General features: G+C 48.3%; 1 protein-coding gene and 1 long non-coding RNA gene across 2 annotated transcripts in view; one reads left to right on the forward strand and one right to left on the reverse strand.

Annotated features, from left to right (window-relative positions):
- LOC139530967 (membrane-associated guanylate kinase, WW and PDZ domain-containing protein 2-like) overlaps positions 1 to 24,561 on the reverse strand; it is a 348,222-nt gene that overhangs the window by 76,469 nt on the left and 247,192 nt on the right. The gene's annotated exons all lie outside the window — the stretch shown is intronic.
- LOC139530414 (uncharacterized) lies at positions 1,687 to 17,793 on the forward strand. The gene is made up of 2 exons (XR_011666024.1): positions 1,687 to 2,326; positions 17,502 to 17,793. It is a non-coding gene; the product is annotated as an uncharacterized lncRNA (long non-coding RNA).

Raw genomic sequence — 24,561 nt, forward strand, 5'->3', positions numbered from 1 at the left:
CTCTCCACCAGGCGGTGTCAGAGGCCCTAAAAATGGTCAAAGACCCCAGCCACCCCAGTCATAGACTGTTCTCTCTACTACCGCATGGCAAGCGGTACCGGAGTGCCAAGTCTAGGACAAAAAGGCTTCTCAACAGTTTTTATCCCCAAGCCATAAGACTGCTTAACAGGTAATCAAATGGCTATTTGCATTGTGTCTCGCCACCCACCCTTTACACTACTGCTACTCTCTGTTCATTACATTTACAGTCATTTAGCAGACGCTCTTATCCAGAGCGCATACATTTTATTACCATTTTACATACTGAGACAAGGATATCCCTACCGGCCAAGAGCAGACGCTCTTATCCAGAGCGACTTAGAGTGCATACATTTTATTACATATTTATTTTTATTTTTATTTTTTTTACATACTGAGACAAGGATATCTCTACCGGCCAAACCCTCCCTACCGGCCAAACCCGGACGACGCTATGCCAATTGTGCGTCGCCCCACGGATCTCCCGGTTGCGACAGAGCCTGGGGGCGAACCCAGAGAATCTGGTGGCGCAGCTAGCACTGCGATGCAGTGCCCTAGACCACTGCGCCAACCGGGAGATCATGTATATATGTTCATCATATATGCATAGTCACTTTAACCATATCTACATGTACATACTGCCTCAATCAGCCTGACTAACTGGTGTCTGTATGTAGCCTCGCTACTTTTATAGCCTCGCTACTGTATATAGACTCGCTTCTGTTTTTCACTGTCTTTTTACATTTACATGACACTTTTTATCTCCCGGGTGGCGCAGTGGTCTAGGGCACTGCATCGCAGTGCTAGCTGCGCCACCAGAGTCTCTGGGTTTGCGCCCAGGCTGGGCTGGGTTCGCGCCCAGGTTCTGTCGCAACCGGGAGATCCGTGGGGCGACGCACAATTGGCATAGCGTCGTCCCGGTTAGGGAGGGTTTGGCCGGTAAGGATATCCTTGTCTCAGTATGTAATAAAAAAATGTAATAAAATGTATGCACTCTACTGTAAGTCGCTCTGGATAAGAGCGTCTGCTCTTGGCCGGTAGGGATATCCTTGTCTCAGTATGTAAAAAAAAATGTAATAAAATGTATGCACTCTACTGTAAGTCGCTCTGGATAAGAGCGTCTGCTAAATGACTAAAATGTAAATGTCTTTTTACTGTTGTTTTTATTTCTTTACTTACCTATTGTTCACCTAATACCATTTTTGCACTATTGGTTAGAGCCTGTAAGTAAGCATTTCACTGTAAGGTCTACACCTGTTTTATTTCGGCACACGTGACAAATAAACTTTGATTTGATATGATTTGAACTAAATAAACATCTGCTTTTTGAAAGTGTATTTTTAGCATTCTTTTTTTAAGGAAAGCATAAAGATGCTGATGAAGAAATACAGTACTATTCAGCTTTATCCTACATTTTGCGTTTAAAGCATTTTGAAGGTAGAAGCCGCCTGTATTTGTTTATTATGCTACTGTGCAGTCTGACAAGTAAACATAGCCTACAGTACATACTGTAGTATACATGCCAATACCGCCTGGCTCTGGACCAATGCATCAGCTGTCACCCATATTTCCAGCGAGACTATTCAAGCCATCGACTCACTCACTCATGTGAGGTCTGAGTTTTATTGATTGTATGGGGGGGGGAGATAAGTACATTAAACATATGTGTGTGTGTGTTATAATTGTGCAACAAAGTGTGGCTAGACATACCGCATGACTTGACTAATCTTGGGAGAGGAGGGGTGCACATCACGAGGGGTAGCAGGGATGGGAAAGTACCGAAAAGACACGATAACAGGAACTGTGAGTGCAACAACAGGAATGAGGGGACAGACAGCAACACTCAATCAAGATATCAGCGGACCCTCCGAAGCGCTAAGGGGCTGGACTAGCTTAAGCGCCAACACCAGCTATAGGCCAGTAAGTCTAAACCAAACTGGACCTCTACTCTAACAGGCTTGCTCTGAAGCAGGAACTAACACTGTTAGAGTATATAGGGGAGGGGTTTTGGGGTGTTGCCCAGTTCTGTGTCTCATCCTGCGTGATGTTATATTGAACCAGTATATACGAAAGTTGCAGTTGCCATTTATTGCTTAATTAATTAAAAAGTATATAGTATACAATCGGTGACTCATCGTCATACTTGTCCTTATACCAGATTGAATTGACGCAACCCTAACAATCATGAAGATGATGAGCAATCAGCAAAGGCCATCTGTAATCTGCTGGCTTCACGTCACATCAACATTGCTTTAATCACAGTCAGAAGACAGTTGAAGAAACTTGCGTGGACTTATGGAAAGGCTTGGTAAGATATGTTATTTATATATATTTAAGTTTGGCTATTTACAAAGCAAAAGGTACAAACATATTGTAGCCTACAACTCATGGACTGCAATAGTGTTTCCACAATAATTCACTGTTGCCTTCTTTTTCTGTCATGTTTTGTCTTTGATCATCATGTCTTGTCCCTGTGCTTCCCTCTGCTGGTCTTATTAGGTTCTTTCCCTCTTTCTCTCTCTCTCTCTCCTCCTCCCTCTCTCCCTCTCCCGCTCTCTCTCTCTATCGTTCCGTTCCTGCTCCCAGCTGTTTCTCATTCTCCTAACGACCTCATTTACTCTTTCACACCTGTCCCCTATTTTGCCCTCTGATTAGAGTCCCTATTTCTCCCTCTGTTTTCCGCTTCTGTCCTTGTCGGATTCTTGTTTGATGTTTGCTGTCCTGTGTCCTTGTTCCGCCCTGTCGTGTTCTTTGCCTTCTTCAGATGCTGCGTGTGAGCAGGTGTCTATGTCAGCTACGGCCAGTGCCTTCCTGAAGCGACCTGCAGTCTGTGGTCGCGTCTCCAGTCGTTCCTCTCTATTGACGAGAGGATTTCAGTTTCCTGTTTTGGATTTACCATTGATAATATCCAGGAGAATCATTATTTGTTTAATACTGGAATAAAGACTCTGTTACTATTACGTCGCTTTTGGGTCTTCATTCACCAGCATAACAGAAGAATCCGACCAAGATGGACCCAGCGACTATGGATTCTCTCAACACTGCCGTCGAGTTCCAGGGAGCAATGCTCGGCAGACACGAGCAGGAATTGTTTGCTGCTCGTCATGCCGTTGAGACCCTGGCCGCTCAGGTCTCCGATCTCTCTGGACAGTTTCAGAGTCTTCGTCTCGTGCCACCAGCTACTTCCTGGTCTTCCGAGTCTCCGGAACCTAGGGTTAATAACCCACCATGTTACTCTGGGCAGCCCACTGAGTGTCGCTCTTTTCTCACCCAGTGTGATATTGTGTTCTCTCTCCAGCCCAACACGTACTCAAGTGAGAGAGCTCGGATCGCTTACGTCATATCACTCCTTACTGGTCGGGCTCGGGAGTGGGGCACAGCTATCTGGGAGGCAAGGGCTGAGTGTTCTAACGATTATCAGAACTTTAAAGAGGAGATGATACGGGTTTTTGATCGTTCAGTTTTTGGGAAGGAGGCTTCCAGGGCCCTGGCTTCCCTATGTCAAGGTGATCGATCCATAACGGATTACTCTATAGAGTTTCGCACTCTTGCTGCATCCAGTGACTGGAACGAGCCGGCGTTGCTCGCTCGTTTTCTGGAGGGACTCCACGCTGAGGTTAAGGATGAGATTCTCTCCCGGGAGGTTCCTTCCAGCGTGGACTCTTTGATTGCACTCGCCATCCGCATAGAACGACGGGTAGATCTTCGTCACCGAGCTCGTGGAAGAGAGCTCGCGTTAACGGTGTTTCCCCTCTCCGCATCTCAACCATCTCCTCCCACCGGCTCAGAGACTGAGCCCATGCAGCTGGGAGGTATTCGCATCTCGACTAAGGAGAGGGAACGGAGAATCACCAACCGCCTTTGCCTCTATTGCGGTTCTGCTGGACATTTTGTCATGTCATGTCCAGTAAAAGCCAGAGCTCATCAGTAAGCGGAGGGCTACTGGTGAGCGCTACTACTCAGGTCTCTCCATCAAGATCCTGTACTACCTTGTCGGTCCATCTACGCTGGACCGGTTCGGCTGCTTCCTGCAGTGCCTTGATAGACTCTGGGGCTGAGGGTTGTTTTATGGACGAAGCATGGGCTCGGAAACATGACATTCCTCTCAGACAGTTAGGGAAGCCCACGCCCATGTTCGCCTTAGATGGTAGTCTTCTCCCCAGTATCAGATGTGAGACACTACCTTTAACCCTCACAGTATCTGGTAACCACAGTGAGACCATTTCCTTTTTGATTTTTCGTTCACCTTTTACACCTGTTGTTTTGGGTCATCCCTGGCTAGTATGTCATAATCCTTCTATTAATTGGTCTAGTAATTCTATCCTATCCTGGAACGTTTCTTGTCATGTGAAGTGTTTAATGTCTGCTATCCCTCCTGTGTCTTCTGTCCCCTCTACTCAGGAGGAACCTGGTGATTTGACAGGAGTGCCGGAGGAATATCATGATCTGCGCACGGTCTTCAGTCGGTCCAGAGCCAGCTCCCTTCCTCCTCACCGGTCGTATGATTGTTGTATTGATCTCCTTCCGGGGACCACTCCCCCTCGGGGTAGACTATACTCTCTGTCGGCTCCCGAACGTAAGGCTCTCGAGGATTATCTGTCTGTTTCTCTCGACGCCGGTACCGTGGTGCCTTCTTCCTCTCCCGCCGGAGCGGGATTTTTCTTTGTTAAGAAGAAGGACGGTACTCTGCGCCCCTGCGTGGATTATCGAGGGCTGAATGACATAACGGTTAAGAATCGTTATCCGCTTCCCCTTATGTCGTCAGCCTTCGAGATTTTGCAGGGAGCCAGGTGCTTTACTAAGTTGGACCTTCGTAACGCTTACCATCTCGTACGCATCAGAGAGGGGGACGAGTGGAAAACGGCGTTTAACACTCCGTTAGGGCATTTTGAATACCGGGTTCTGCCGTTCGGTCTCGCTAATGCTCCAGCTGTCTTTCAGGCATTAGTTAATGATGTACTGAGAGACATGCTGAACATTTTTGTTTTCGTTTACCTTGACGATATCCTGATTTTTTCACCGTCACTCGAGATTCATGTTCAGCACGTTCGACGTGTACTCCAGCGCCTTTTAGAGAATTGTCTCTACGTGAAGGCTGAGAAGTGCGCCTTTCATGTCTCCTCTGTCACATTTCTCGGTTCTGTTATTTCCGCTGAAGGCATTCAGATGGATCCCGCTAAGGTCCAGGCTGTCAGCGATTGGCCCGTCCCTAAGTCACGTGTCGAGTTGCAGCGCTTTCTCGGTTTCGCTAATTTCTATCGGCGTTTCATTCGTAATTTCGGTCAAGTGGCTGCCCCTCTCACAGCTCTGACTTCTGTCAAGACTTGCTTTAAGTGGTCCGGTTCCGCCCAGGGAGCTTTTGATCTCCTCAAGAAGCGTTTTACATCCGCCCCTATCCTTGTTACTCCTGACGTCACTAAACAATTCATTGTCGAGGTTGACGCTTCAGAGGTGGGCGTGGGAGCCATTCTGTCTCAGCGCTTCCATTCTGACGATAAGGTCCATCCTTGCGCTTACTTTTCTCATCGCCTGTCGCCATCGGAGCGCAACTATGATGTGGGTAACCGCGAACTGCTCGCCATCCGCTTAGCCATAGGCGAATGGCGACAGTGGTTGGAGGGGGCGACCGTCCCTTTTGTCGTTTGGACTGACCATAAGAACCTTGAGTACATCCGTTCTGCCAAACGACTTAATGCACGTCAAGCTCGTTGGGCGTTGTTTTTCGCTCGTTTCGAGTTCGTGATTTCCTATCGCCCGGGAAATAAGAACACCAAGCCTGATGCCTTATCCCGTCTCTTTAGTTCTTCTGTGGCTTCTACCGACCCCGAGGGGATTCTCCCTGAAGGGCGTGTTGTCGGGTTGACTGTCTGGGGAATTGAGAGACAGGTAAAGCAAGCACTCACTCAGACTGCGTCGCCGCGCGCTTGTCCTAGTAACCTTCTGTTCGTTCCTGTCTCTACTCGTCTGGCTGTTCTTCAGTGGGCTCACTCTGCCAAGTTAGCTGGCCACCCCGGCGTTCGGGGTACGCTTGCTTCTATTCGCCAGCGGTTTTGGTGGCCTACTCAGGAGCGGGACACGCGTCGTTTCGTGGCTGCTTGTTCGGACTGCGCGCAGACTAAGTCAGGTAACTCTCCTCCTGCCGGTCGTCTCAGACCGCTTCCCATTCCTTCTCGACCATGGTCTCACATCGCCTTAGACTTTATTACCGGTCTGCCTTCGTCTGCGGGGAAGACTGTGATTCTTACGGTTATCGATAGGTTCTCTAAGGCGGCACATTTCATTCCCCTCGCTAAGCTTCCTTCCGCTAAGGAGACGGCACAAATCATCATTGAGAATGTGTTCAGAATTCATGGCCTCCCGTTAGACGCCGTTTCAGACAGAGGTCCGCAATTCACGTCACAGTTTTGGAGGGAGTTCTGTCGTTTGATTGGTGCTTCCGTCAGTCTCTCTTCCGGGTTTCATCCCCAGTCTAACGGTCAAGCAGAAAGGGCCAATCAGTCGATTGGTCGCATATTACGCAGCCTTTCGTTTCGAAACCCTGCGTCTTGGGCAGAACAGCTCCCCTGGGCTGAGTACGCTCACAACTCGCTTCCTTCGTCTGCTACCGGTCTATCTCCGTTTCAGAGTAGTCTTGGGTACCAGCCTCCTCTGTTCTCGTCCCAGCTCGCCGAGTCCAGCGTTCCCTCCGCTCAGGCTTTTGTCCTACGTTGTGAGCGCACCTGGAGGAGGGTCAGGTCTGCACTTTGCCGTTACAGGGCGCAGACTGTGAGAGCCGCCAATAAACGTAGGATTAAGAGTCCTAGGTATTGTCGCGGTCAGAGAGTGTGGCTTTCCACTCGTAACCTTCCCCTTACGACAGGTTCTCGCAAGTTGACTCCGCGGTTCATTGGTCCGTTCCGTGTCTCTCAGGTCGTCAATCCTGTCGCTGTGCGACTGCTTCTTCCGCAACATCTTCGTCGCGTCCACCCTGTCTTCCATGTCTCTTGTGTCAAGCCTTTTCTTCGCGCCCCCGTTCGTCTTCCCCCCCCCCCCCCCCCGTCCTTGTCGAGGGCGCTCCTATTTACAAGGTACGGAAGATCATGGACATGCGTTCTCGGGGACGTGGTCACCAGTACTTAGTGGATTGGGAGGGTTACGGTCCTGAGGAGAGGAGTTGGGTTCCATCTCGGGACGTGCTGGACCGTTCGTTGATTGATGATTTCCTTCGTTGCCGCCAGGGTTCCTCCTCGAGTGCGCCAGGAGGCGCTCGGTGAGTGGGGGGGTACTGTCATGTTTTGTCTTTGATCATCATGTCTTGTCCCTGTGCTTCCCTCTGCTGGTCTTATTAGGTTCTTTCCCTCTTTCTCTCTCTCTCTCTCCTCCTCCCTCTCTCCCTCTCCCGCTCTCTCTCTCTATCGTTCCGTTCCTGCTCCCAGCTGTTTCTCATTCTCCTAACGACCTCATTTACTCTTTCACACCTGTCCCCTATTTTGCCCTCTGATTAGAGTCCCTATTTCTCCCTCTGTTTTCCGCTTCTGTCCTTGTCGGATTCTTGTTTGATGTTTGCTGTCCTGTGTCCTTGTTCCGCCCTGTCGTGTTCTTTGCCTTCTTCAGATGCTGCGTGTGAGCAGGTGTCTATGTCAGCTACGGCCAGTGCCTTCCTGAAGCGACCTGCAGTCTGTGGTCGCGTCTCCAGTCGTTCCTCTCTATTGACGAGAGGATTTCAGTTTCCTGTTTTGGATTTACCATTGATAATATCCAGGAGAATCATTATTTGTTTAATACTGGAATAAAGACTCTGTTACTATTACGTCGCTTTTGGGTCTTCATTCACCAGCATAACAGAAGAATCCGACCAAGATGGACCCAGCGACTATGGATTCTCTCAACACTGCCGTCGAGTTCCAGGGAGCAATGCTCGGCAGACACGAGCAGGAATTGTTTGCTGCTCGTCATGCCGTTGAGACCCTGGCCGCTCAGGTCTCCGATCTCTCTGGACAGTTTCAGAGTCTTCGTCTCGTGCCACCAGCTACTTCCTGGTCTTCCGAGTCTCCGGAACCTAGGGTTAATAACCCACCATGTTACTCTGGGCAGCCCACTGAGTGTCGCTCTTTTCTCACCCAGTGTGATATTGTGTTCTCTCTCCAGCCCAACACGTACTCAAGTGAGAGAGCTCGGATCGCTTACGTCATATCACTCCTTACTGGTCGGGCTCGGGAGTGGGGCACAGCTATCTGGGAGGCAAGGGCTGAGTGTTCTAACGATTATCAGAACTTTAAAGAGGAGATGATACGGGTTTTTGATCGTTCAGTTTTTGGGAAGGAGGCTTCCAGGGCCCTGGCTTCCCTATGTCAAGGTGATCGATCCATAACGGATTACTCTATAGAGTTTCGCACTCTTGCTGCATCCAGTGACTGGAACGAGCCGGCGTTGCTCGCTCGTTTTCTGGAGGGACTCCACGCTGAGGTTAAGGATGAGATTCTCTCCCGGGAGGTTCCTTCCAGCGTGGACTCTTTGATTGCACTCGCCATCCGCATAGAACGACGGGTAGATCTTCGTCACCGAGCTCGTGGAAGAGAGCTCGCGTTAACGGTGTTTCCCCTCTCCGCATCTCAACCATCTCCTCCCACCGGCTCAGAGACTGAGCCCATGCAGCTGGGAGGTATTCGCATCTCGACTAAGGAGAGGGAACGGAGAATCACCAACCGCCTTTGCCTCTATTGCGGTTCTGCTGGACATTTTGTCATGTCATGTCCAGTAAAAGCCAGAGCTCATCAGTAAGCGGAGGGCTACTGGTGAGCGCTACTACTCAGGTCTCTCCATCAAGATCCTGTACTACCTTGTCGGTCCATCTACGCTGGACCGGTTCGGCTGCTTCCTGCAGTGCCTTGATAGACTCTGGGGCTGAGGGTTGTTTTATGGACGAAGCATGGGCTCGGAAACATGACATTCCTCTCAGACAGTTAGGGAAGCCCACGCCCATGTTCGCCTTAGATGGTAGTCTTCTCCCCAGTATCAGATGTGAGACACTACCTTTAACCCTCACAGTATCTGGTAACCACAGTGAGACCATTTCCTTTTTGATTTTTCGTTCACCTTTTACACCTGTTGTTTTGGGTCATCCCTGGCTAGTATGTCATAATCCTTCTATTAATTGGTCTAGTAATTCTATCCTATCCTGGAACGTTTCTTGTCATGTGAAGTGTTTAATGTCTGCTATCCCTCCTGTGTCTTCTGTCCCCTCTACTCAGGAGGAACCTGGTGATTTGACAGGAGTGCCGGAGGAATATCATGATCTGCGCACGGTCTTCAGTCGGTCCAGAGCCAGCTCCCTTCCTCCTCACCGGTCGTATGATTGTTGTATTGATCTCCTTCCGGGGACCACTCCCCCTCGGGGTAGACTATACTCTCTGTCGGCTCCCGAACGTAAGGCTCTCGAGGATTATCTGTCTGTTTCTCTCGACGCCGGTACCGTGGTGCCTTCTTCCTCTCCCGCCGGAGCGGGATTTTTCTTTGTTAAGAAGAAGGACGGTACTCTGCGCCCCTGCGTGGATTATCGAGGGCTGAATGACATAACGGTTAAGAATCGTTATCCGCTTCCCCTTATGTCGTCAGCCTTCGAGATTTTGCAGGGAGCCAGGTGCTTTACTAAGTTGGACCTTCGTAACGCTTACCATCTCGTACGCATCAGAGAGGGGGACGAGTGGAAAACGGCGTTTAACACTCCGTTAGGGCATTTTGAATACCGGGTTCTGCCGTTCGGTCTCGCTAATGCTCCAGCTGTCTTTCAGGCATTAGTTAATGATGTACTGAGAGACATGCTGAACATTTTTGTTTTCGTTTACCTTGACGATATCCTGATTTTTTCACCGTCACTCGAGATTCATGTTCAGCACGTTCGACGTGTACTCCAGCGCCTTTTAGAGAATTGTCTCTACGTGAAGGCTGAGAAGTGCGCCTTTCATGTCTCCTCTGTCACATTTCTCGGTTCTGTTATTTCCGCTGAAGGCATTCAGATGGATCCCGCTAAGGTCCAGGCTGTCAGCGATTGGCCCGTCCCTAAGTCACGTGTCGAGTTGCAGCGCTTTCTCGGTTTCGCTAATTTCTATCGGCGTTTCATTCGTAATTTCGGTCAAGTGGCTGCCCCTCTCACAGCTCTGACTTCTGTCAAGACTTGCTTTAAGTGGTCCGGTTCCGCCCAGGGAGCTTTTGATCTCCTCAAGAAGCGTTTTACATCCGCCCCTATCCTTGTTACTCCTGACGTCACTAAACAATTCATTGTCGAGGTTGACGCTTCAGAGGTGGGCGTGGGAGCCATTCTGTCTCAGCGCTTCCATTCTGACGATAAGGTCCATCCTTGCGCTTACTTTTCTCATCGCCTGTCGCCATCGGAGCGCAACTATGATGTGGGTAACCGCGAACTGCTCGCCATCCGCTTAGCCATAGGCGAATGGCGACAGTGGTTGGAGGGGGCGACCGTCCCTTTTGTCGTTTGGACTGACCATAAGAACCTTGAGTACATCCGTTCTGCCAAACGACTTAATGCACGTCAAGCTCGTTGGGCGTTGTTTTTCGCTCGTTTCGAGTTCGTGATTTCCTATCGCCCGGGAAATAAGAACACCAAGCCTGATGCCTTATCCCGTCTCTTTAGTTCTTCTGTGGCTTCTACCGACCCCGAGGGGATTCTCCCTGAAAGGCGTGTTGTCGGGTTGACTGTCTGGGGAATTGAGAGACAGGTAAAGCAAGCACTCACTCAGACTGCGTCGCCGCGCGCTTGTCCTAGTAACCTTCTGTTCGTTCCTGTCTCTACTCGTCTGGCTGTTCTTCAGTGGGCTCACTCTGCCAAGTTAGCTGGCCACCCCGGCGTTCGGGGTACGCTTGCTTCTATTCGCCAGCGGTTTTGGTGGCCTACTCAGGAGCGGGACACGCGTCGTTTCGTGGCTGCTTGTTCGGACTGCGCGCAGACTAAGTCAGGTAACTCTCCTCCTGCCGGTCGTCTCAGACCGCTTCCCATTCCTTCTCGACCATGGTCTCACATCGCCTTAGACTTTATTACCGGTCTGCCTTCGTCTGCGGGGAAGACTGTGATTCTTACGGTTATCGATAGGTTCTCTAAGGCGGCACATTTCATTCCCCTCGCTAAGCTTCCTTCCGCTAAGGAGACGGCACAAATCATCATTGAGAATGTGTTCAGAATTCATGGCCTCCCGTTAGACGCCGTTTCAGACAGAGGTCCGCAATTCACGTCACAGTTTTGGAGGGAGTTCTGTCGTTTGATTGGTGCTTCCGTCAGTCTCTCTTCCGGGTTTCATCCCCAGTCTAACGGTCAAGCAGAAAGGGCCAATCAGTCGATTGGTCGCATATTACGCAGCCTTTCGTTTCGAAACCCTGCGTCTTGGGCAGAACAGCTCCCCTGGGCTGAGTACGCTCACAACTCGCTTCCTTCGTCTGCTACCGGTCTATCTCCGTTTCAGAGTAGTCTTGGGTACCAGCCTCCTCTGTTCTCGTCCCAGCTCGCCGAGTCCAGCGTTCCCTCCGCTCAGGCTTTTGTCCTACGTTGTGAGCGCACCTGGAGGAGGGTCAGGTCTGCACTTTGCCGTTACAGGGCGCAGACTGTGAGAGCCGCCAATAAACGTAGGATTAAGAGTCCTAGGTATTGTCGCGGTCAGAGAGTGTGGCTTTCCACTCGTAACCTTCCCCTTACGACAGGTTCTCGCAAGTTGACTCCGCGGTTCATTGGTCCGTTCCGTGTCTCTCAGGTCGTCAATCCTGTCGCTGTGCGACTGCTTCTTCCGCAACATCTTCGTCGCGTCCACCCTGTCTTCCATGTCTCTTGTGTCAAGCCTTTTCTTCGCGCCCCCGTTCGTCTTCCCCCCCCCCCCCCGTCCTTGTCGAGGGCGCTCCTATTTACAAGGTACGGAAGATCATGGACATGCGTTCTCGGGGACGTGGTCACCAGTACTTAGTGGATTGGGAGGGTTACGGTCCTGAGGAGAGGAGTTGGGTTCCATCTCGGGACGTGCTGGACCGTTCGTTGATTGATGATTTCCTTCGTTGCCGCCAGGGTTCCTCCTCGAGTGCGCCAGGAGGCGCTCGGTGAGTGGGGGGGTACTGTCATGTTTTGTCTTTGATCATCATGTCTTGTCCCTGTGCTTCCCTCTGCTGGTCTTATTAGGTTCTTTCCCTCTTTCTCTCTCTCTCTCTCCTCCTCCCTCTCTCCCTCTCCCGCTCTCTCTCTCTATCGTTCCGTTCCTGCTCCCAGCTGTTTCTCATTCTCCTAACGACCTCATTTACTCTTTCACACCTGTCCCCTATTTTGCCCTCTGATTAGAGTCCCTATTTCTCCCTCTGTTTTCCGCTTCTGTCCTTGTCGGATTCTTGTTTGATGTTTGCTGTCCTGTGTCCTTGTTCCGCCCTGTCGTGTTCTTTGCCTTCTTCAGATGCTGCGTGTGAGCAGGTGTCTATGTCAGCTACGGCCAGTGCCTTCCTGAAGCGACCTGCAGTCTGTGGTCGCGTCTCCAGTCGTTCCTCTCTATTGACGAGAGGATTTCAGTTTCCTGTTTTGGATTTACCATTGATAATATCCAGGAGAATCATTATTTGTTTAATACTGGAATAAAGACTCTGTTACTATTACGTCGCTTTTGGGTCTTCATTCACCAGCATAACAGAAGAATCCGACCAAGATGGACCCAGCGACTATGGATTCTCTCAACACTGCCGTCGAGTTCCAGGGAGCAATGCTCGGCAGACACGAGCAGGAATTGTTTGCTGCTCGTCATGCCGTTGAGACCCTGGCCGCTCAGGTCTCCGATCTCTCTGGACAGTTTCAGAGTCTTCGTCTCGTGCCACCAGCTACTTCCTGGTCTTCCGAGTCTCCGGAACCTAGGGTTAATAACCCACCATGTTACTCTGGGCAGCCCACTGAGTGTCGCTCTTTTCTCACCCAGTGTGATATTGTGTTCTCTCTCCAGCCCAACACGTACTCAAGTGAGAGAGCTCGGATCGCTTACGTCATATCACTCCTTACTGGTCGGGCTCGGGAGTGGGGCACAGCTATCTGGGAGGCAAGGGCTGAGTGTTCTAACGATTATCAGAACTTTAAAGAGGAGATGATACGGGTTTTTGATCGTTCAGTTTTTGGGAAGGAGGCTTCCAGGGCCCTGGCTTCCCTATGTCAAGGTGATCGATCCATAACGGATTACTCTATAGAGTTTCGCACTCTTGCTGCATCCAGTGACTGGAACGAGCCGGCGTTGCTCGCTCGTTTTCTGGAGGGACTCCACGCTGAGGTTAAGGATGAGATTCTCTCCCGGGAGGTTCCTTCCAGCGTGGACTCTTTGATTGCACTCGCCATCCGCATAGAACGACGGGTAGATCTTCGTCACCGAGCTCGTGGAAGAGAGCTCGCGTTAACGGTGTTTCCCCTCTCCGCATCTCAACCATCTCCTCCCACCGGCTCAGAGACTGAGCCCATGCAGCTGGGAGGTATTCGCATCTCGACTAAGGAGAGGGAACGGAGAATCACCAACCGCCTTTGCCTCTATTGCGGTTCTGCTGGACATTTTGTCATGTCATGTCCAGTAAAAGCCAGAGCTCATCAGTAAGCGGAGGGCTACTGGTGAGCGCTACTACTCAGGTCTCTCCATCAAGATCCTGTACTACCTTGTCGGTCCATCTACGCTGGACCGGTTCGGCTGCTTCCTGCAGTGCCTTGATAGACTCTGGGGCTGAGGGTTGTTTTATGGACGAAGCATGGGCTCGGAAACATGACATTCCTCTCAGACAGTTAGGGAAGCCCACGCCCATGTTCGCCTTAGATGGTAGTCTTCTCCCCAGTATCAGATGTGAGACACTACCTTTAACCCTCACAGTATCTGGTAACCACAGTGAGACCATTTCCTTTTTGATTTTTCGTTCACCTTTTACACCTGTTGTTTTGGGTCATCCCTGGCTAGTATGTCATAATCCTTCTATTAATTGGTCTAGTAATTCTATCCTATCCTGGAACGTTTCTTGTCATGTGAAGTGTTTAATGTCTGCTATCCCTCCTGTGTCTTCTGTCCCCTCTACTCAGGAGGAACCTGGTGATTTGACAGGAGTGCCGGAGGAATATCATGATCTGCGCACGGTCTTCAGTCGGTCCAGAGCCAGCTCCCTTCCTCCTCACCGGTCGTATGATTGTTGTATTGATCTCCTTCCGGGGACCACTCCCCCTCGGGGTAGACTATACTCTCTGTCGGCTCCCGAACGTAAGGCTCTCGAGGATTATCTGTCTGTTTCTCTCGACGCCGGTACCGTGGTGCCTTCTTCCTCTCCCGCCGGAGCGGGATTTTTCTTTGTTAAGAAGAAGGACGGTACTCTGCGCCCCTGCGTGGATTATCGAGGGCTGAATGACATAACGGTTAAGAATCGTTATCCGCTTCCCCTTATGTCGTCAGCCTTCGAGATTTTGCAGGGAGCCAGGTGCTTTACTAAGTTGGACCTTCGTAACGCTTACCATCTCGTACGCATCAGAGAGGGGGACGAGTGGAAAACGGCGTTTAACACTCCGTTAGGGCATTTTGAATACCGGGTTCTGCCGTTCGGTCTCGCTAATGCTCCAGCTGTCTTTCAGGCATTAGTTAATGATGTACTGAGAGACATGCTGAACATTTTTGTTTTCGTTTACCTTGACGATATCCTGATTTTTTCACCGTCACTCGAGATTCATGTTCAGCACGTTCGACGTGTACTCCAGCGCCTTTTAGAGAATTGTCTCTACGTGAAGGCTGAGAAGTGCGCCTTTCATGTCTCCTCTGTCACATTTCTCGGTTCTGTTATTTCCGCTGAAGGCATTCAGATGGATCCCGCTAAGGTCCAGGCTGTCAGCGATTGGCCCGTCCCTAAGTCACGTGTCGAGTTGCAGCGCTTTCTCGGTTTCGCTAATTTCTATCGGCGTTTCATTCGTAATTTCGGTCAAGTGGCTGCCCCTCTCACAGCTCTGACTTCTGTCAAGACTTGCTTTAAGTGGTCCGGTTCCGCCCAGGGAGCTTTTGATCTCCTCAAGAAGCGTTTTACATCCGCCCCTATCCTTGTTACTCCTGACGTCACTAAACAATTCATTGTCGAGGTTGACGCTTCAGAGGTGGGCGTGGGAGCCATTCTGTCTCAGCGCTTCCATTCTGACGATAAGGTCCATCCTTGCGCTTACTTTTCTCATCGCCTGTCGCCATCGGAGCGCAACTATGATGTGGGTAACCGCGAACTGCTCGCCATCCGCTTAGCCATAGGCGAATGGCGACAGTGGTTGGAGGGGGCGACCGTCCCTTTTGTCGTTTGGACTGACCATAAGAACCTTGAGTACATCCGTTCTGCCAAACGACTTAATGCACGTCAAGCTCGTTGGGCGTTGTTTTTCGCTCGTTTCGAGTTCGTGATTTCCTATCGCCCGGGAAATAAGAACACCAAGCCTGATGCCTTATCCCGTCTCTTTAGTTCTTCTGTGGCTTCTACCGACCCCGAGGGGATTCTCCCTGAAGGGCGTGTTGTCGGGTTGACTGTCTGGGGAATTGAGAGACAGGTAAAGCAAGCACTCACTCAGACTGCGTCGCCGCGCGCTTGTCCTAGTAACCTTCTGTTCGTTCCTGTCTCTACTCGTCTGGCTGTTCTTCAGTGGGCTCACTCTGCCAAGTTAGCTGGCCACCCCGGCGTTCGGGGTACGCTTGCTTCTATTCGCCAGCGGTTTTGGTGGCCTACTCAGGAGCGGGACACGCGTCGTTTCGTGGCTGCTTGTTCGGACTGCGCGCAGACTAAGTCAGGTAACTCTCCTCCTGCCGGTCGTCTCAGACCGCTTCCCATTCCTTCTCGACCATGGTCTCACATCGCCTTAGACTTTATTACCGGTCTGCCTTCGTCTGCGGGGAAGACTGTGATTCTTACGGTTATCGATAGGTTCTCTAAGGCGGCACATTTCATTCCCCTCGCTAAGCTTCCTTCCGCTAAGGAGACGGCACAAATCATCATTGAGAATGTGTTCAGAATTCATGGCCTCCCGTTAGACGCCGTTTCAGACAGAGGTCCGCAATTCACGTCACAGTTTTGGAGGGAGTTCTGTCGTTTGATTGGTGCTTCCGTCAGTCTCTCTTCCGGGTTTCATCCCCAGTCTAACGGTCAAGCAGAAAGGGCCAATCAGTCGATTGGTCGCATATTACGCAGCCTTTCGTTTCGAAACCCTGCGTCTTGGGCAGAACAGCTCCCCTGGGCTGAGTACGCTCACAACTCGCTTCCTTCGTCTGCTACCGGTCTATCTCCGTTTCAGAGTAGTCTTGGGTACCAGCCTCCTCTGTTCTCGTCCCAGCTCGCCGAGTCCAGCGTTCCCTCCGCTCAGGCTTTTGTCCTACGTTGTGAGCGCACCTGGAGGAGGGTCAGGTCTGCACTTTGCCGTTACAGGGCGCAGACTGTGAGAGCCGCCAATAAACGTAGGATTAAGAGTCCTAGGTATTGTCGCGGTCAGAGAGTGTGGCTTTCCACTCGTAACCTTCCCCTTACGACAGGTTCTCGCAAGTTGACTCCGCGGTTCATTGGTCCGTTCCGTGTCTCTCAGGTCGTCAATCCTGTCGCTGTGCGACTGCTTCTTCCGCAACATCTTCGTCGCGTCCACCCTGTCTTCCATGTCTCTTGTGTCAAGCCTTTTCTTCGCGCCCCCGTTCTTCTTCCCCCCCCCCCCCCCGTCCTTGTCGAGGGCGCTCCTATTTACAAGGTACGGAAGATCATGGACATGCGTTCTCGGGGACGTGGTCACCAGTACTTAGTGGATTGGGAGGGTTACGGTCCTGAGGAGAGGAGTTGGGTTCCATCTCGGGACGTGCTGGACCGTTCGTTGATTGATGATTTCCTTCGTTGCCGCCAGGGTTCCTCCTCGAGTGCGCCAGGAGGCGCTCGGTGAGTGGGGGGGTACTGTCATGTTTTGTCTTTGATCATCATGTCTTGTCCCTGTGCTTCCCTCTGCTGGTCTTATTAGGTTCTTTCCCTCTTTCTCTCTCTCTCTCTCCTCCTCCCTCTCTCCCTCTCCCGCTCTCTCTCTCTATCGTTCCGTTCCTGCTCCCAGCTGTTTCTCATTCTCCTAACGACCTCATTTACTCTTTCACACCTGTCCCCTATTTTGCCCTCTGATTAGAGTCCCTATTTCTCCCTCTGTTTTCCGCTTCTGTCCTTGTCGGATTCTTGTTTGATGTTTGCTGTCCTGTGTCCTTGTTCCGCCCTGTCGTGTTCTTTGCCTTCTTCAGATGCTGCGTGTGAGCAGGTGTCTATGTCAGCTACGGCCAGTGCCTTCCTGAAGCGACCTGCAGTCTGTGGTCGCGTCTCCAGTCGTTCCTCTCTATTGACGAGAGGATTTCAGTTTCCTGTTTTGGATTTACCATTGATAATATCCAGGAGAATCATTATTTGTTTAATACTGGAATAAAGACTCTGTTACTATTACGTCGCTTTTGGGTCTTCATTCACCAGCATAACATTTTCAGCTTTCATGGCTCGAGATTTCTTTGAGGAAGAAATCATCAAGAGATATGCTGGACCCTATGTCAGAGAGATATTTCTGGGACCACTTCGTTTCTTTCATTTTGAATTTCTTTTTTCTTGATATTTTATTAACAAAAGCATAAAGATATTGATGAAGAAATACAAAATGCTTCCAGCTGTCCATCACTACTGTAAATAAAAACACAGCATGTTGTTTTGTTTACATTCTTTATTGTAACCACAATGTCACAAATAATTTGTATTTACCATTCCAATTACATTAAAAGTTTGGGATTTACAAATGTGTGCTTTTCTTGTAATTTTTCGTTAAATCCAGGTTGGGACTTAGGTATAACTTTTGACTGACGCCTATTTTCTAATATCTGCCTTCCAAATTCATATCTAAGGGGCATTTTTCACGCCATTATTAGTTACATTGATTTTGTTTGAATGTGCAGACTGGCACTAAGAACAGCGGGAACATTTCACTAGTCAGCGCCATTATTAGTGCAATGCCCCTTACAATGTTGCTCTGTGCTACCCCCCCCCCCCCTTCCTCCTCCTTCTTTCCCCATGGGCTAGGTCTGTCTTCTGGAGAACTGCAAGGCAATCCCATTGTGCACCACTTGGGAGCCATGACCAATATGACCAATATATATATTGTCCTGCTTATAACAGGGTTGATAATATATCTGTGAGAATATCCAAGGGGCTTTTATATAATTCTGAATTAATAATAATAATAATCGCTTTGTTTTAAAAAATAACAATATTTTGGAGATGATTTTGTTTTCAAATAACGTAAAATGAGCGAGAAAAAGGCCATTCTTGAACATGGGGTGAGACATTGTTACTAATTTGTAAATAAAGGCAGTTTGTTTTTAGAGGGAGAGAAACCAAAAGCCTACAGTCTTCTCATGGGTCTCCAAGTCAAGGTATTGATCCAGCATCTGTAGCAACAGTTTGCACTGCGCTGCAGTGTTTTAGACCACTGCTCCACTAAGGCACTGTACAACATGACTGGTCGGGAGTAGTCTACAGTACTACAGTAAGTGCAAAATAATCCTAACATTTCCACACCCTAATTGTAGTCTAAGTTTCCCTTAGAATAAAAACCTTAGTGTGACAGTTTTAGTAAGTAATAATGAAGTTGTGCATATTTATCAGTTTCTATTTAGGTTTATGTCACCCATTCATTGTCAGTTTGAGACACATTAGTGCCTTGGGACCCAAACGCATAATCAGTGCTCTAACTCCCCCTTGCGCTGGTCTGGAGCAATGAAGTAGGGACGCAGGGTACCATACTAAACCACAAATTACTTCTAAGTCCTGCAGCATAATCACAAAACTTTTAGTTGAGCAACCACTGTAAGCATGTCAGATCAGACCTATGCCCCTGCTGCCCACCCCATGCCCCTCACTCCCGCAAAGAGGGTCTCAACATGAAAGTCACACATACGCCAGGCCGTGAGCAGGCCCAACCCCCGCTATTACACTAGCCCACGTAAATGGAATGGACCAGATGCTCAGCAGGCTCTGCTCACACTTAGTGGTCTGAGACCAAACCACATGACTAACAACAGACACTTTATGGAACACAAAGCCTTGAATATCCAAGGCCTGAGGTCATCTGCCTTTGGACATACTGATTGCGCTCTAGGTTACAGAGAGTTGGTAGTCCAATCCACCATATTACCAGGTTGTGGAACAGTGAAGGGACTCAGGGGGTATGCTAATTAGGTATAGAGCAGACCTAACTCACTCTATTAAAATAATAAAAATGGACATTTTTTAAATTTGACTAGAAATTCAAAAGGAAATTCTCTCAACAGAGAAAATTTTTCTCCTGTGTGCTACCTATATCCCCCCACTAGAATCCCCATACATAAATGAAGACAGCTGCTCCATCCTGGAGGGGGAAATCAATAATTTCCAGGCCCAGGGACCTGTACTAGTCTGTGTGACCTAAATGCCAGAACTGGACAAGAACCTGACCCTCAGCACACAGGCGATCAAACACCTACCTGGAGGTGACATCATTCCCTCCCCCATCTTTTTATTTTATTCATGTTTTATTTAACCTTTACAGGCTAGGCAAGTCAGTTAAGAACATATTCTTATTTACAATGATGGCCTATCCTGGCCAAACTCTAATCCGGACGATGCTGGGCCAATTGTGCGCCGCCCCCATAGGCACAACTATGACAACATAAACAACAAAAACAGGTCACAACTCCTGCAGCTCTGTCGCACGCTGGGTAAGTACATACTCAATGGTAGGCTTTGAGGGGACTCCTACGGTAGGTACACCTATAGTTATTGAGTACTGTAGACTACTTTATCACTGACCTCAACCCCGAGTCTCTCAGAGCATTCGCAGTCAGCCCACTGACACCCTTATCAGATCACAGCAAAATCACAGTCTACTTGAACAGAGCAATACTCAATCATAAGGCATCAAAGCCAAAGGAACTGAAAAATATTTAAAAAATGCTATAGATGGAATGAAACTAGTGTGGAAACCTACCAAAAAACAATTAGGCAACAACAAATTCAATCCCTTTTAGACAACTTCCTGGACAACATATGTCAATGTGCTAGTGAAGGGGTAAATTTGGCAGTAGAAAACCTAAACAGGATATTTGACCTCTCAGCTTCGCTATCAAATCTAAAAATTTCAAGCAGAAAACCTAAGAAAATTAACAACAATGACAAATGGTTTGATGAAGAATTCAAAAACCTAAGAAAGAAATTGAGAAACCTCTCCAACCATGGTGAATCACTAAAACAATACAGAAATGCACAACGGAAAAATAAGGAACATCACGTCAGAAATCAGTTCAACGTATTTGAAGAATCCATAGACTCTAACCACTTCTGGGAAAATTGGAAACACTAAGCAAACAACACTAAGAATTATCCATCCAAAACTGACATTTGTGGATAAACAACTTCTCCAATCTTTTTGGCCCTATAACAAAGAACAAATAGCAAAAACATATACAGTGGGGAGAACAAGTATTTGATACACTGCCGATTTTGCAGGTTTTACTACTTACAACGCATGTAGAGGTCTGTAATTTTTATCATAGGTACACTTCAACTGTGAGAGACGGAATCTAAAACAAAAATCCAGAAAATCACATTGTATGATTTTTAAGTAATTCATTTGCATTTTATTGCATGACATAAGTATTTGATACATCAGAAAAGCAGAACTTAATATTTGGTACAGAAACCTTTGTTTGCAATTACAGAGATCATACGTTTCCTGTAGTTCTTGACCAGGTTTGCACACACTGCATCAGGGATTTTGGCCCACTCCTCCCTCCAGACCTTCTCCAGATCCTTCAGGTTTCGGGGCTGTCGCTGGGCAATACGGACTTTCAGCTCCCTCCAAAGATTTTCTATTGGGTTCAGGTCTGGAGACTGGCTAGGCCACTCCAGGACCTTGAGATGCTTCTTACGGAGCCACTCCTTAGTTGCCCTGGCTGTGTGTTTCGGGTCGTTGTCATGCTGGAAGATTCAGCCACGACCCATCTTCAATGCTCTTACTGAGGGAAGGAGGTTGTTGGCCAAGATCTCGCGATACATGGCCCCATCCATCCTCCCCTCAATACGGTGCAGTCGTCCTGTCCCCTTTGCAGAAAAGCATCCCCAAAGAATGATGTTTCCACCTCCATGCTTCACGGTTGGGATGGTATTCTTGGGGTTGTACTCATCCTTCTTCTTCCTCCAAACACGGCGAGTGGAGTTTAGACCAAAAAGCTCTATTTTTGTCTCATCAGACCACATGACCTTCTCCCATTCCTCCTCTGGATCATCCAGATGGTCATTGGCAAACTTCAGACGGGCCTGGACATGCGCTGGCTTGAGCAGGGGGACCTTGCGTGCGCTGCAGGATTTTAATCCATGATGGCGTAGTGTGTTACTAATGGTTTTCTTTGAGACCGTGGTCCCAGCTCTCTTCAGGTCATTGACCAGGTCCTGCCGTGTAGTTCTGGGCTGATCCCTCACCTTCCTCATGATCATTGATGCCCCACGAGGTGAGATCTTGCATGGAGCCCCAGACCGAGGGTGATTGACCGGCATCTTGAACTTCTTCCATTTTCTAATAATTGCGCCAACAGTTGTTGCCTTCTCACCAAGCTGCTTGCCTATTGTCCTGTAGCCCATCCCAGCCTTGTGCAGGTCTACAATCTTATCCCTGATGTCCTTACACAGCTCTCTGGTCTTGGCCATTGTGGAGAGGTTGGAGTCTTTTTGATTGAGTGTGTGGACAGGTGTCTTTTATACAGGTAACGAGTTCAAACAGGTGCAGTTAATACAGGTAATGAGTGGAGAACAGGAGTGCTTCTTAAAGAAAAACTAACAGGTCTGTGAGAGCCGGAATTCTTACTGGTTGGTAGGTGATCAAATACTTATGTCATGCAATAAAATGCAAATTAATTACTTAAAAATCATACAATGTGATTTTCTGGATTTTTGTTTTAGATTCCGTCTCTCACAGTTGAAGTGTACCTATGATAACAATTACAGACCTCTACATGCTTTGTAAGTAGGAAAACCTGCAAAATCGGCAGTGTATCAAATACTTGTTCTCCCCACTGTACATGATCAAATACAAATCTTAGAATCAACTATTAAAGACTACCAGAACCCACTGGATGCTGAATGAACTACAGGACAAAATACAAACTCTCCAACCCAAAAGTCCTGTGGTGTTGATGGTATCCTAAATGAAATGATAAAATATACAGACCACAAATTCCAAATGACTATACTTATACTCTTTAACATAATCCTTAGCTCTGGCATCTTTCCCAATATTTGGAAAAAAGGACTGATCACCCCAATCCACAAAAGTGGAGACAAATTTGACCCAAATAACAGGGATATGTATCAACAGAAACCTTAGGAAAATCCCCTGCATTATCATTAACAGCAGACTCACCCATTTCCTCAGTGAAAACAATGCACTGTACTGAGCAAATGTAAAATTGGCTTTTTACCAAATTACCATACGACAGACCATTTATTCACCCTAATTGACAAAGCAAAAAAACAAAACCAAGGCAAAGTGTTTTCAGGCTTTGTTGATTTCAAAAAAGCTTTTCACTCAATTTGGCATGAGGGTCTGCTATACACATTGATAGAAAGTGGTGTTGGGGGAAAACATACAACATAAAATCCATGTACACAAACAACAAGTGTGGGGTTAAAATTTGCAAAAAACACACACATTTCTTTCCACAGTTATGTGGGGTGAGACAGGGATGCAGCTTAAGGCCCACCCTCTTAAACATATATATAAACAAATTGGCGAGGGCACTAGAACAGTCTGCAGCACCCGGCCTCACCGTACTAGAATCTGAAGTCAAAATGTCTACTGTTTTCTGACAATCTTGTGCTTCTGTACCCAACCAAGGAGGGCCTACAGCAGCACCTAGATCTTCTGCACATATTCTGTCAGACCTGGACCCTGACAGTTCGGGTTCGTGCAGTGGGTGAGATCTTCGTGGACTATAGCCTTGTCTCAGTGTAGTAAATTGGTGGTTTGTGGATATCCCTCTAGTGGTATAGGGGCTGTGCTTTGGCAAAGTGGGTGATGTCATATCCTGACTGGTTGGCCCTGTCCCAGGGTATTATTGGATGGGGCCACAGTGTCTCCCGACCCCTCCTGTCTCAGCCTCCAGTATCTATGCTGCAATAGTTTATAGTTTATCTGGTGTAATTATCCTGTCTTATCTGGAGTCATGTGTGAATTTAAGTATGCTCCCTCTAATTCTCTCTCTCTCTCCCTCCCCTCCCGGAGGACCTGAGCCCTGGGACCATGCCTCAGGACTATCTGGCCTGATGACTCCTTGCTGTCCCCAGTCCACCTGGTCAGTTTCAACTGTTCTGCCTGGGGCTACGGAACCCTGACCTGTTCACCAGACATGCTACCTTGTCCCAGACCTGCTGTTTTCAACTCCCTTTCTCTACCGCACCTGCTGTCTCGAACTCTGAATGCTCGGCTATGAAAAGCCAACTGACATTTACTCCTGAGGTGTTGACCTGTTGCACCCTCTGTTGCACTCTCTACAACCAATGTGATTATTATTATTTGATCCTGCTGGTCATCTATGAACGTTTGAACATGGCCATGTACTGTTATAATCTCCACCTGGCACAGCCAGAAGAGGACGGGCCACCCCTCAGAGCCTGGTTCCTCTGTAGGTTTCTTCCTAGGTGTCTGCCTTTCTAGGGAGCCACCGTGCTTCTACATCTGCATTGCTTGCTGTTTGGGGTTTTAGGCTGGGTTTCTGTATAGCAGTTTGTGACATCGGCTGATGTAAAAAGGGCTTTATAAATACAGTTGAAGTCAGAAGTTTACATACACTTAGGTTGGAGTCATTAAAACTTGTTTTTCAACCAATCTACACATTTCTTGTTAACAAACTATAGTTTTGCCAAGTCGGTTAGGACATCTACTTTGTGCATGACACAAGTAATTTTTCCCAAAATTGTTTACAGACATATTATTTCACTTATAATTCACTGTATCACAATTCCAATGGGTCAGAAGTTTACATACAATTAGTTGACTGTGCCTTTAAACAGATTGAAAAATTCCAGAAAATGATGTCATGGCTTTAGAAGCTTCTGATTGACATAATTTGAGTCATTTGGAGGTGTACCTGTGGATGTATTTCAAGGCCTACCTTCAAACTCAGTGCCTCTTTGCTTGACATCATTGGAAAATCAAAATAAATCAGCCAAGACCAAAGACCAAAAAATTGTAGACCTCCACAAGTCTGGTTCATCCTTGGGAGCAATTTCCAAACGCTTGAAGGTACCATGTTCATCTGTACAAACAATAGTACGAATGTATAAACACCATGGGACCACGCAGCCATCATACCGCTCAGGAAAGAGACGCATTTTGTCTCCTAGAGATGAATGTACTTTGGTGCGAAAAGTGCAAATCAATCCCAGAACAACAGCAAAGGACCTTGTGAAGATGCTGGAGGAAACTGGTACAAAAGTAACTATATCCATAGTGAAACGAGTCCTATATCG

Source organism: Salvelinus alpinus, chromosome 9, assembly GCF_045679555.1.
Source record: "Salvelinus alpinus chromosome 9, SLU_Salpinus.1, whole genome shotgun sequence".
NCBI lineage: Eukaryota > Metazoa > Chordata > Actinopteri > Salmoniformes > Salmonidae > Salvelinus > Salvelinus alpinus.